The following is an 11,894-nucleotide window of genomic DNA, read 5'->3' as shown; positions in this document are numbered from 1 at the left end:
TGGAGTTAAACGCCAGCTTTTATGCCAGTTTGGGCGTTTAACTCCCATTTGGGTGCCAGTTCCGGCGTTTAACGCTGGAAATCCTGAGGGTGACTTTGAACGCCGGTTTGGGCCATCAAATCTTGGGCAAAGTATGGACTATCATATATTTCTGGAAAGCCCAGGATGTCTACTTTCCAACGCCGTTGAGAGCGCGCCAATTGGGCTTCTGTAGCTCCAGAAAATCCACTTCGAGTGCAGGGAGGTCAGAATCCAACAGCATCTGCAGTCCTTTTTAGTCTCTGAATCAGATTTTTGCTCAGGTCCCTCAATTTCAGCCAGAAAATACCTGAAATCACAGAAAAACACACAAACTCATAATAAAGTCCAGAAAAGTGAATTTTAACTAAAAACTAATAAAAATATACTAAAAACTAACTAGATCATACTAAAAACATACTAAAAACAATGCCAAAAAGCATACAAATTATCCGCTCATCAGGTGCCCTAAAAATAATTTTCTTGGAAAAGAAATCATCACCCTAACCAAGTAGTCCTAACATAAAAAGAAATAGTGAAATATGTACAGATTCTAACTATCATGCAACCTATCATGCAATGCAATGACTATCTAACAATGAAAATTAAAAATTAGTGTTGGAAAAGAAAATTGTTACCCACAGAGATCGGTCATTGATAAACGAAATTTAGCATGCCGATTTAGAATTCAAAGATGAATATGATCGTGAGTATAGTCTAATCGACACTTAAATTTTGTACCAAACAATCCTACAATCTATATCCGAGAGTACTAGTCTCCCGAGTCGTCCTCCCTTGGAATTGCCAAAGTGTGCATCTTATTGATTAGAAAGCCTTGTTAGGATTCCTTGAAAGTTTTAGCAAAGTAGTAGGAAACAAACAATCAATCATTAAAAGACTTGGCTTAGGGTTGGCATTAGAATTTATATCCTTATAGTTCTTTCAATAATGATAACAATTAAGCTTTGCCTCATTTAGTTATCCTCTAGGTATAGAGGAAAGTCAAATGAAAATAATCAACTTGAGTCACAAGTCCTAGTTTCACCTCATGGGAATCTAGCTTTAGTGCACTCCAAGTCAATTAGCAATCCCTAATTCCAAATCAACAATTGACACAACTATTCAACTTCTTCTAATGGCCCAACCCTATGCCAAGTGAGAAATTTCTACTCCATAACTAGTGTTGACATTTTATCAAACATTTGATGAGCAAGAAAGAAAGTCATAGTAAATGAGAAGAAAAGTAGAATTAAAAGTATTGCAACACAAGGAACTAACAACAAGTATCAAAGAGCAACAATGAGGATCAAATTCTCAAAGTATTGATGAAATCCAAAACCACAAAGTTGAATTCTAGATCTAAGAGAATTTAGCAATTACAACTACTACTTGAAATTGGAGAAGAAAATCTATGACATGAACAAAGTAAAGTGAGAATTGCAATGGATCTCACCAAAGAGTGATTGAAAATTCAGAAATTGGATGAAGAAGAACCCTAGTGAGAGCTTGAGATCTCTCTCTCTCCTCCTCCAAGAGTGTAACTAACTATCCCTCAAAATATCTAAAATCTAGAAAAATGAACTAAGTGTCCTTAACCCTTGCTCCTTTGGTCTTCTTAAGCTTTTCCCGCCAAGGCATTCCCTAAAAATGGGATTCCCAACTAACTCCACGCCTAAGTCATGTGGCTCCTTAAAAAAAAAGCATATTCGAACATCGGCGCGCACGCACAGAGTACGTGCGCGCGCCACCGAGGCATCTTATAATGTGCGCGGAGGCGTGATGTACGCGTGCGCCCCGATAAAATCCTAGCTTAGCCGCTACGCAAGCCGGCTCGCGGCTTCGATCTCTAGTTGCTCTATCTACGCGGACGCGTCAAGTGCGTGCACGCGCCCATGCTGAGGTTTCCAAGGCTTAATTCTCGTGCTCCCTTCCTTTACACCCGTCCTCCTTCTCTCTTCCGGTCCATCCCTGCCCTGTATTCTGAAAACACTTAACACACAAGTCACGGCATCAAATGGCATCAAGAGAAGATTAGAAATGTATCTATTTTAGTGCAAAATAAGCATATTTTCATCCATAGGGCAAAACTAGGAAAGGAACACAAAATCTTGTATTTTCATATAGAAAGTGTGTGGAATCATTGATAAAACCCCTGAAATCAACACAAGATAAACCCTCAAAATGGGGTTTATCAGTCATACGACCTCCCCACACTTGAAGATTGCACCGTCCTCGGTGCATGCAGAGAAGAGCAAGGTGGACGGGTTGCTACAACTGATGAGCTTCTTCAAAAGGTTGTACGGAAGACTTGCTTGTTTCCCCAATTAAAAACTTTTCCTTTCCCTTGTTTGGTGGCCAGCCTAAAAGAAGAGAAAAATAAAGAAAATAAAGCCTACAACAAAGATATCAAAGCAAATAGAACATAAGCGGGGGCTAATGCCAAATAAGAGTGTGGTTCTCAACTACATGGTACCTAAGCATGTGAGTGAGAAAACAATATAAGCTAATGCATATTAATGCATGATGCAAGAGTAGAGTCAAAGCATGAAGAGCATATTGAGCATCAAGTTCAAACAAGAAAAAGTGGATCATGAAAAACAATATGAGTTCATATCAATGCACAAGGGATACAAGAGTAAAAAAATTTAAGCATTGATTTAAAACTTTCATCACCCATCAATATCAAACAAGTCAAGAGGCACCAAAATAATGTAAGAAATTCTCAACAATTGAGTAGAAAAATTTAACACCATTATTAAAATAAGAAACTTAGAAAAGAAAAGAAGGACAAGCTATAAAAACAAAATTAAAATGCAATGAATAAAAGTATGCAAATGCAATAAACAAAAGAAAATGAAAGATGAGAAAAAAAATAAAAACTGAATTTTTTTAATTATTTTTATTTATTTATTTATTTTTTAAATTTTTTTTAGAGAGGGAAAAGAAGAAAGTAAGAAAGGAAGAAGATAGAAGAAGAAAGGTAGAAAGAAAGAAGAAGGAGAGAAGAAAGAAGAAGAAAGGAGAAAGGAGGAGAAACAGGGCCGCGACGCGTAAGCATCGCCCATGCTTACGCGTGGGATGCAGCAGAGGGAAGCGACGCGTGAGCATAGCCCACACGTACGCGTGGGATGCAGAAAGTGCAGGTGACGCATAAGCCTCGCCCACGCGTACGCGTGGGTTGTGCTATTCGCACACTTCCAGCATAATTCTCGCACAACTCTCGGGTTTTTGTACAAGGAGTCCCAAAATGGCATACGACGCGTACGCGTCGGTTGACCCTTTTTTTTGGAAAATTTTTTTATAGAAGCATAAAAATAGAATTTAACACTCTCCTAACCTATAAACATTCTAAATCAACCAAAACTAAAATTTAACAAAAATCTTTTAGTTCTTTTGAAAAATTTTCAAAGACAAAAAAACAAAACTTGCACTACAAGCAAAATGCAACTCAAAAACAACTATTCTAATCAAAACATAAATTTAATAAGCAATCTAGCAATCAAAGCAGGATATGCAAAAGTATGAAAAAAAGAAAAACTACCTAACAATGGCAACTCAATTCATTCATTGATTATATATACACGAGAATGGAAAGAGTTTATCATGGTGGGGTGTCTCCCGTCTAGTACTTTTATTTATTGTCCTTAAGTTGGACTTATGAGGAGCTCCTCATCAAGGTGGCTTATGTTTGAATCCATCCTTGAACATCCACCAATGCTTGGACTTCCAATCAGCTCCATCATTCAAGATTAATAGCTCTAAGCTTTGATGGAGTTCTTCACAAACCATGAGCTCCCAAAGTTGATCCTCCTCTTGTAATCCAAGATCCCACACTTTGTTTTCACACCCGTCTTCAAGTTGATCATCATGATCCCATCCGGGTGGCATGACCTTAGAATTCTCACTTAAGCGACCAAACATCATCTTAGACCCATGTAATTTGGTTCTACACCAACCATTACTATTCAACTTTGAGCATGCAACCATCATGAACTTAGAATGATCTTTCCAACCACTATACAACTCTCTCCTATTCTTAACTCCACAAAGTGCTCTAAGTTGACCATCATTTTTAATCAAACCATATTCAAGTGAGAAAGTAAAGCTTAGGGATAAGAATTTTACCCACTTGAATGTTGTGTAGGATGGTGACTTAGGAAGGGGTGGTCCCAATGATCTTGCAAGTCCCACTTCCTTGTGCTCTTCCTTGACTATCTCTACCTCTTTACAAGCTTCTTCAATTTCAACCTCTTCCTCTGGGTAGTTCTCTTCCAATTCAATCTCTTCTTCATTGCTCATCAAGGGTATGGAAAGTTGTGCACATTCTTCCATGACTTCAACTTCATGTCCAATGGGAGAGGATTCAATTGTAGATAGAAACTCATCAATGATTGAATCCATCTCTTGATCAACCTCTTCAAAGTTTTCAACCATGATATACCTTGGAAGAGGGTTCTAAGGTTCTACATTCCCATGGACTTTCAACATCTCCTAAATCTTCAACCACTTCTTCCTCTTCTTCAACAATCATGGCTTCCTTCAATTGCTCCAATACAAAATTTCACTCCTTGTTCTCCACCAGAATTTCTAATATCTCCTTCATGCTACACTCTTCATTTGATTCTTTACATGTGGCCATGGAAGTACTTTGAGTGCATGAGTATCGGGAGGCCAAAGTGTTTACTATCTTGGTCAAGGTATCCACGAATTCTATTGTGCTCCTTTGCATATCTTCTTACCCAAGAAGAAGAAGGACAAGGATGTCATCCATTGGAGATTGGAGTGGATAGGAGGGTTCATTATTTTGGAAAAAGGGTTCATAATAGGAAGATGGTTCTTCTTGGTGAAGGTATGGAGATGGTGTGTATTGAGGTGGTTCTTGGGAGTAATTGTATTGGAATGTGGGTGGTTCTATAGTTTTTCTCTCATAATGGTCACAGGGATGAGGTAAGGGTGCTTGGTTATATGATGGATGAGGGGCATAGGAAGGTGTTTGGTAGAAGGGGGCTTGTGAATATGGTTGAGGGCTATTGAAGATTAGGTTCATAGGCATATGGTGGTGGTTGTTGATAATCAAAGAAAGTCTACCATAGCCATTGGATAGACATGCATTAGGAGTTGGATTATACCTATAAGAAATCGGAGGAGATTGTTGCCAAGAGGAGTGATCAATTCCTTGAGGCTCCTCCTATCTTTGATTATTCTATCCTTGATGCATGTTCTCATTGTAATCTCCACTTCCTACAACATAGTTATAACCAAACTCATAGCCAAAGGGGTGGGAATTCATAGTAGCAAGAGAAATAACAACAAATACTAATTAACAAATAAAGGAAACAAACTCCTACAACTACCAAAAACTAATAAAGAGGCAAGAGGAAAAAGGCAAACATATTCACAATATTCACATACATACAATAATCAATAGCAAGGCACACATTTGCAATTCCCTGGCAACAGTGCCAAAATTTGATGTGAGGATTATTGATGATAAAGAATTTTCACAAAAATATCTCGTCGCAATTATAGTTCTAAACCAACAACGAATCATCAAATCAAATTTAATTTGGTTGTCACAAGTTCAACCCCAATAAAATAACCGAGAGTATTAATCCCGGTTCGTTCTCCTTAGGAATCGCAACGAAGTGCTCAATTATTGGCTATGGATTGTATCTTTTGGGGTTTTTGATATAAGAGACAAGAAACATAAATGACAAGAAAGTAAAAGAACTCAAATGATAAAAAGGTCTTGGCAAGGGTTGATGGTTAAGGATCTCTATCCTGGTCAGTAACCACAATATGATAATTGCAAGGATCAATCTCATTAAGTCATCCTCTAACAAGTGAAGAAAAGTCAAATGAACTTTATCAATCCCACTCCATAAGTCCTAGCCACTCAATAATTGACTTAGTGAAAGCTAGTGTCAATGGACATTAGTAACTCAAGGTCACCTAAGTTACCATCCCAAGCCAAGAATAAAAAAAATCTACTCTAACATCCTTCCAAGCATTTTGTCAAACACTTGGAAGGCATAAAAAAGAAAGCAAGATAAAATTGCAAGGAATGTAAATCTACTAATATTCAAGCAAGGAAATGACAATAACAAATCAATTAAACAAGAGGAAACATAAAACATAAATTGCATTAACTGAAAATTAAAGGAAACAAAAGTGCATGAACATCAGAATAACAAGATAAAGGAAAATAACAAATATAACTAAAAGATTAAGGGTGTAGTGACAAGAAATTGAAAGGAAAAGTAGATGAAAACAAGAATTAAAACCTAGATCTAAAAAGAGATTTGAATATAATCTAATCCTAATTCTAGAGAGAAGAGAGAGCTTCTCTCTCTAGAATTCTATCCTAAAACATGATGAAAACTCCAAACTAACACTACTTGGTTCATCCCCCTTCAATCCTTGGGTTCAATAGCATCAGAAATGAGTTGGATTGGGCCCAAAATGAGCTAGAAATCGCTGGCCACGAGTTGCTCAAAATGGCCCACGCTAATGTGCGTGTGGAACGACATGCAGGCATCTCTAAACGCAAGACAACTATAATAAATTTTATATCATTTTGAAGCCTCGAATGTTAGCTTTCTAACGCAACTAAAACCGTCTCATTTGGATCTCTGTAGCTCAAGTTATGGTTGATTAAGTATGAAGAGGTCAGGATTGACAGCTTAGTAGTTCCTTCATTTCTTCATGAGTTCTCCATTTTTACATACTTTTTCTTCATTCCCTCAATCCAATATTTGCCTTCTAAACCTGAAATCACTTAACAAACATATCAAGGCATCGAATGGAATCAAGGTGAAATAAATTTAGCTATTTTAAGACCTAAAAAATATGTTTTCACTCTTAAGCACAATTAAAGGAGAATTACAAAACCATGCTATTTCATTGAATAAATGTGGGAAAAGATGATAAAATTCTTCTAAATTCAACACAAGATAAACCCTAAAAATGGATTTTATCACTATATGACTTAGCAACCATAGTCTCTGAACTCTCTAAGGCCACTCACAGTTTCATAACAGAAACTAGGTCCTCCATCAGAAATCTGAAGGTACAAGTTGGTCAGCCGAGTAAGAGAATCCCTAAGACTCCTCCTAATACTCTTCCAACTAACACTGAGGCTTAACCCAAGAGAAGAGTGCAAGGCCATCACTGTAGAGACTGAGGCCGAATCTAAAGGAGGTGCATTGGAGTTGAACACCAGTAAGGAGGTCCTTACTCCTCCTTACTGGGCATTCAACGCCCACAGAAGCATCATTACTGGCGTTGAACGCCAGTAAGAAAGGGCTTACTGGGCGTTCAATGCCCAAAGAGGTACAAAAGATGGTGTTGAATGCCAGTAATAGGGCATTTGGGCGTTCAACACCCACTCAAGGCTTCCTTATTAAAGAACTGAAGGCAACTAAGGCTCATGAGGCGACTACAGAAGTTCCCTTGAATGCCTTGTTGCAATCATAGATTATACGGATCATTCCTCCTCTAATGAGAAAGAGGAAACTAGGGAAGAGAAAGTTGCTCGGTACCTAGGAATTCTCATGAAGCTGAATACCAAGCTATTTGGCACAGAGATATTGGAGGAAGAACCTCCAGTGCTCACCAAGGAACTCAATGCCTTATTTCAGCAAAAGTTACCTCAGAAGAAACCGGATCCTAGATGCTTCTTAATTCCTTGCACCATAGGTACCATGACCTTTGATAAGGCTCTGTGTGACCTAGGGTCAAGCATAAACCTCATGCCACTCTCTATAATGGAGAGGCTAGGAATCTTTGAGATACAAGCTCCAAGAATCTCACTAGAGATGGCAGACAAGTCAATGAAGAAGGCATATGGTCTGGCAGAGGATGTCTTAGTAAAGGTTGAAAATCTTTACATCCCTGCAGATTTTATAATCTTGGAAACTGGAGAGGAAGAGGATGAATCCATCATCCTTGGAAGACCCTTCCTAGGCACTGCCAATGCCATCATTGATGTAGCAAAGGGAGAACTGATTCTACAGTTATGGGAGGACCACATCTTGTTCAAGATGCCTAACCTCAACTCTCCCTCTGACAGAAAAGAGACAGTTGTGCAACACTTAGTGTTCCAACCCTCTCTCTTAGTGCAGAGCTATACAGAGCCCCCAGACACCGACTCTAATTTTGGTGTTGGGCAGCCATTATCAAGCACTGAAAACACTGGTACTAAGAAGAAAGTACCTAAAGGCTGGAGGCACCAGAAGATCCTCACTGAAGACCTCTCACCTGGCATGAGAGTTGTCCTCATTGACAACCCAGTCATTCCACATACTGCGAACAAGATCCTGTCTCTGGAACATGTGGAACTTATCCATGAGAGCACAGTTAAGAAGTTCACTATAAGGGGAGAAATTCTGAGCTAACCGTCAAGCTAGTGACGCTAAAGAAGCATTTGTTGGGAGGCAACCCAACTATGATTAAAGTATTTCTATTTTTCATTAAGTTTATTTCAGTTATATTAGTTTAATTTTCCTATTTTGTTTAAGTTTGTGATCATGTGCAGTAGTTAGAACAGAAACAGAAATAGTCAGAGTTAGAAATAGAACACTCTGGAGCATGCACCTTGCTGGCGTTGAACGTCAGACAAGGGGGCCAGAGTGGGCGTTCAACGCCCATGAGGACCAGCATAGCTGGCGTTGAACGCCAGCCAGGGAGCATGAAGCTGGCGTTGAACGCCAGCCATAGGGCAGAGACTAGGCGTTCAATGCCCCAAAGGAGGCAGAGACCTAGCATTGAACGCCAGGAAGGAACACCCCAATGGGCGTTCATCGCCCTATAAGGAGCACATAGCTGGCATTGAACGCTAGCCAGGAGCAGGAGCTGGGCATTCAACACCCACATGGGGCAGGGAATTCGAATTCCCTATCCTCCCAAGACCTGTAGATCCCACAAAATCTCCACTTACCCCACCTTCTTCTCTCTCTTACTTTCACTCTTCCCCACATACTCCTCTCTATAATCCTTAACCTAATCATATCCATATCTCTTCCCAAAACCATCTTAACTCCCACCCACCCCTACTTACTTCAAATTCAAAATTTTCCACCCAATTCCCACCTATTTATTCAAACCTTAACCTATCCCACTCCTATAGATACCCCCTTCTTCCTACCCTTCGTACACACACCATTCATACACTAAAGCCCCACTTGGCTGAATCCTCCTCTGTCCCTCCATCTCCTCTATTTTCTTCTTCTTCTACTCTTTTCTTCCCTTGTGTTCTTATTTTGTTCGAGGACGAGCAAAGCTTAACTTTGGTGTTGGAAAAGCCTTGCTTTTTTATTTCCATTCATACTTATGGCACCCAAAATCAGAAAATCCTCTAGAAAGAGGAAAGGGAAAGTAGTTTCTTGCACCTCCGAACCTTGGGAGATGTAGAGATTTATCACCAAATCTCATCAAGATCACTTCTATGAAGTTGTGGCAAAGAAAAGGGTGATTCTTGAAATCCCCTTTAAGCTCAAAAAGAATAAGTACTCAGAGATCCAAAGAAAAATCCGGAGGAGAGATTGAGAAGTTCTAACCAATCCTATCTTGAAAAATAGGGATCTTGATGGTGCAAGAGTTCTATGCCAATGCATGGGTCACAAAGAACCATGCTACAAGCGTGAACCCAAGTCCCGAAAATTGGCATACCATGGTCCGAGGGCGTCTCTTGTATTTGAGCCTGGAAAGTGTAAGGTTAGCGCTCCAATTGCCAGTAATGCAAGGAGACCCACATCCTTACACTAGGAGAGTCAATTTTGATCAGAGGCTGGACCAAGTCCTTTTAGACATTTGTGTGGAAGGAACTCAGTGGAAGAGGGATGCTAAAGGCAAGCCTATCCAACTGAGAAGGCTTGACCTCAAGCCCATAGCTACTAGAGGATGGTTGAAAATTATCCCTACTAGCAATCGGTCAAAAGTGACCATTGACAAAGCCATCATGATTCATTGCATCATGATTGGAAGTGAGGTGGAGGTACATGAGGTAATACCTCAAGAGTTGTACAAGAAAGTTGAGAAGCCTTCCACCCTAGCAAGGTTGGCATTCCCCCACCTTATCTGTCATTTATACAATTCAGCTGGAATTGTCATAGAAGAAGACATCCCCATTGAAGAGGACAAGCCCATCACTAAAAAAAGGATGGAGCGAACTAGAGAGCCAGCATATGGACCACAGCAAGAGCATCTAGAGCTTCCTCGACAAGAAATCCCTGAGATGCCTCAAGAGATGCATTTTCCTCCCCAAGGCTATTGGGACCAATTGCATACTTCTGTAGGAGAATTAAGCTCTAGCATGGATCAGTTGAGGATGGGACATCAAAAGCATTCCACCATCCTCTATGAAATAAGAAAAGATCAAAGGGCCATGAGGGAAGATTAAAGAGTTAGGAAGGAAAAACAACAAAGGCAGGGGCGTGACATAGAAGAAATCAAGCACTCCATTGGATCCTCCAGAAGGAGTAGTAGCTGCCATCACTAAGGTGGATTCATTCCTTTAATCCCATGTTGCCTATGTTATTTTTCTGTTTTCCATGTATTTTATCTTATTGTCAGTTCTTAGTGCATGATCATTTTTATTTATGTCTTAAAGATATGAAATATTCCATGCATCTCTCACCTTGCTTAAAAGAAAATTTTAATTGAAAAAGAAAAGTAAGATGCATGAATTTTGAGTTATATATTAAAAATAGTTCAATTATTTAATGTGGTGGCATTGTTTTTGTTTTCCGAATGCATGAATGAACAATGCATATTTGATGTTGGAGTTAAAGAATGTTGGCTCTTGAAAGAATAATGATAAAAGTAAAGTATTATTGGTAACCTAAAAAATCCAAAAATTGATTCTTGAAGCAATAAAAAGCAACAAAAAGGAATAAAAGAAAAAAATAGAGGTATATAAGAAAAAAAAAGAGGCAAGCAAAAAAAGAAAAAAAGAAAAAGCCAATAGCTCTTAAAACCAAAAGGCAAGAGCAAAAAGTCAATAGCTCTTTAAACCAAAAGGCAAGAGAAAGGATCTAAGGCTTTGAGCAACAATAGTTAGGAGGGCTTAAAAGAGACAAAATCTTGGGCTAAACAGTTCAAATGAGCTGCTTCCCAAACTATATGCTTGTGGTGTAAAGGCGTCAAGTGAAAAGCTTGAGACTGAGCAGTTAAAGTCGTGATCCAAAGCAAAAGAGTGTACTTAAGAACTCTGAACACCACTGGCTGGGGATTCTAGCAAAGCTGAATCACAATCTAATTGGGTTCACCCGGTTAAGTGTCTGTGGCGTTTATGTATCTAGTGGTAATACTGGAAAACAAAGCGCTTAAGGTCACGGCCAAGACTCTAAAGAAGCTATGTTCAAGAAAAAAAAAGAACTAAACTTAGAGAGTGATGAGCGGATAATTTGTACGCTTTTTGGCATTGTTTTTAGTATGTTTTTAGTATGATCTAGTTAGTTTTTAGTATATTTTTATTAGTTTTTAGTTAAAATTCACTTTTCTGGACTTTACTATGAGTTTGTGTGTTTTTCTGTGATTTCAGGTATTTTCTGGCTGAAATTGAGGGACCTGAGCAAAAATCTGATTCAGAGACTAAAAAGGACTGCAGATGCTGTTGGATTCTGACCTCCCTGCACTCGAAGTGGATTTTCTGGAGCTACCGAAGCCCAATTGGTGCGCTCTCAACGGAGTTGGAAAGTAGACATCCTGGGCTTTCCAGCAATATATGATAGTTCATACTTTGCCCAGGATTTGATGGCCCAAACCGGCGTACAAAGTCACCTTCAGAAATCCCAGCGTTAAACGCCGGAACTGGCACCAAAGTGGGAGTTAAACGCCCAAACTGGCACAAAAGCTGGCGTTTAACTCCAAGAAAA

This window comes from Arachis duranensis, chromosome 1, assembly GCF_000817695.3.
Source record: "Arachis duranensis cultivar V14167 chromosome 1, aradu.V14167.gnm2.J7QH, whole genome shotgun sequence".
Taxonomy (NCBI): Eukaryota; Viridiplantae; Streptophyta; class Magnoliopsida; order Fabales; family Fabaceae; genus Arachis; species Arachis duranensis.
This window is presented reverse-complemented; position numbering follows the sequence as displayed.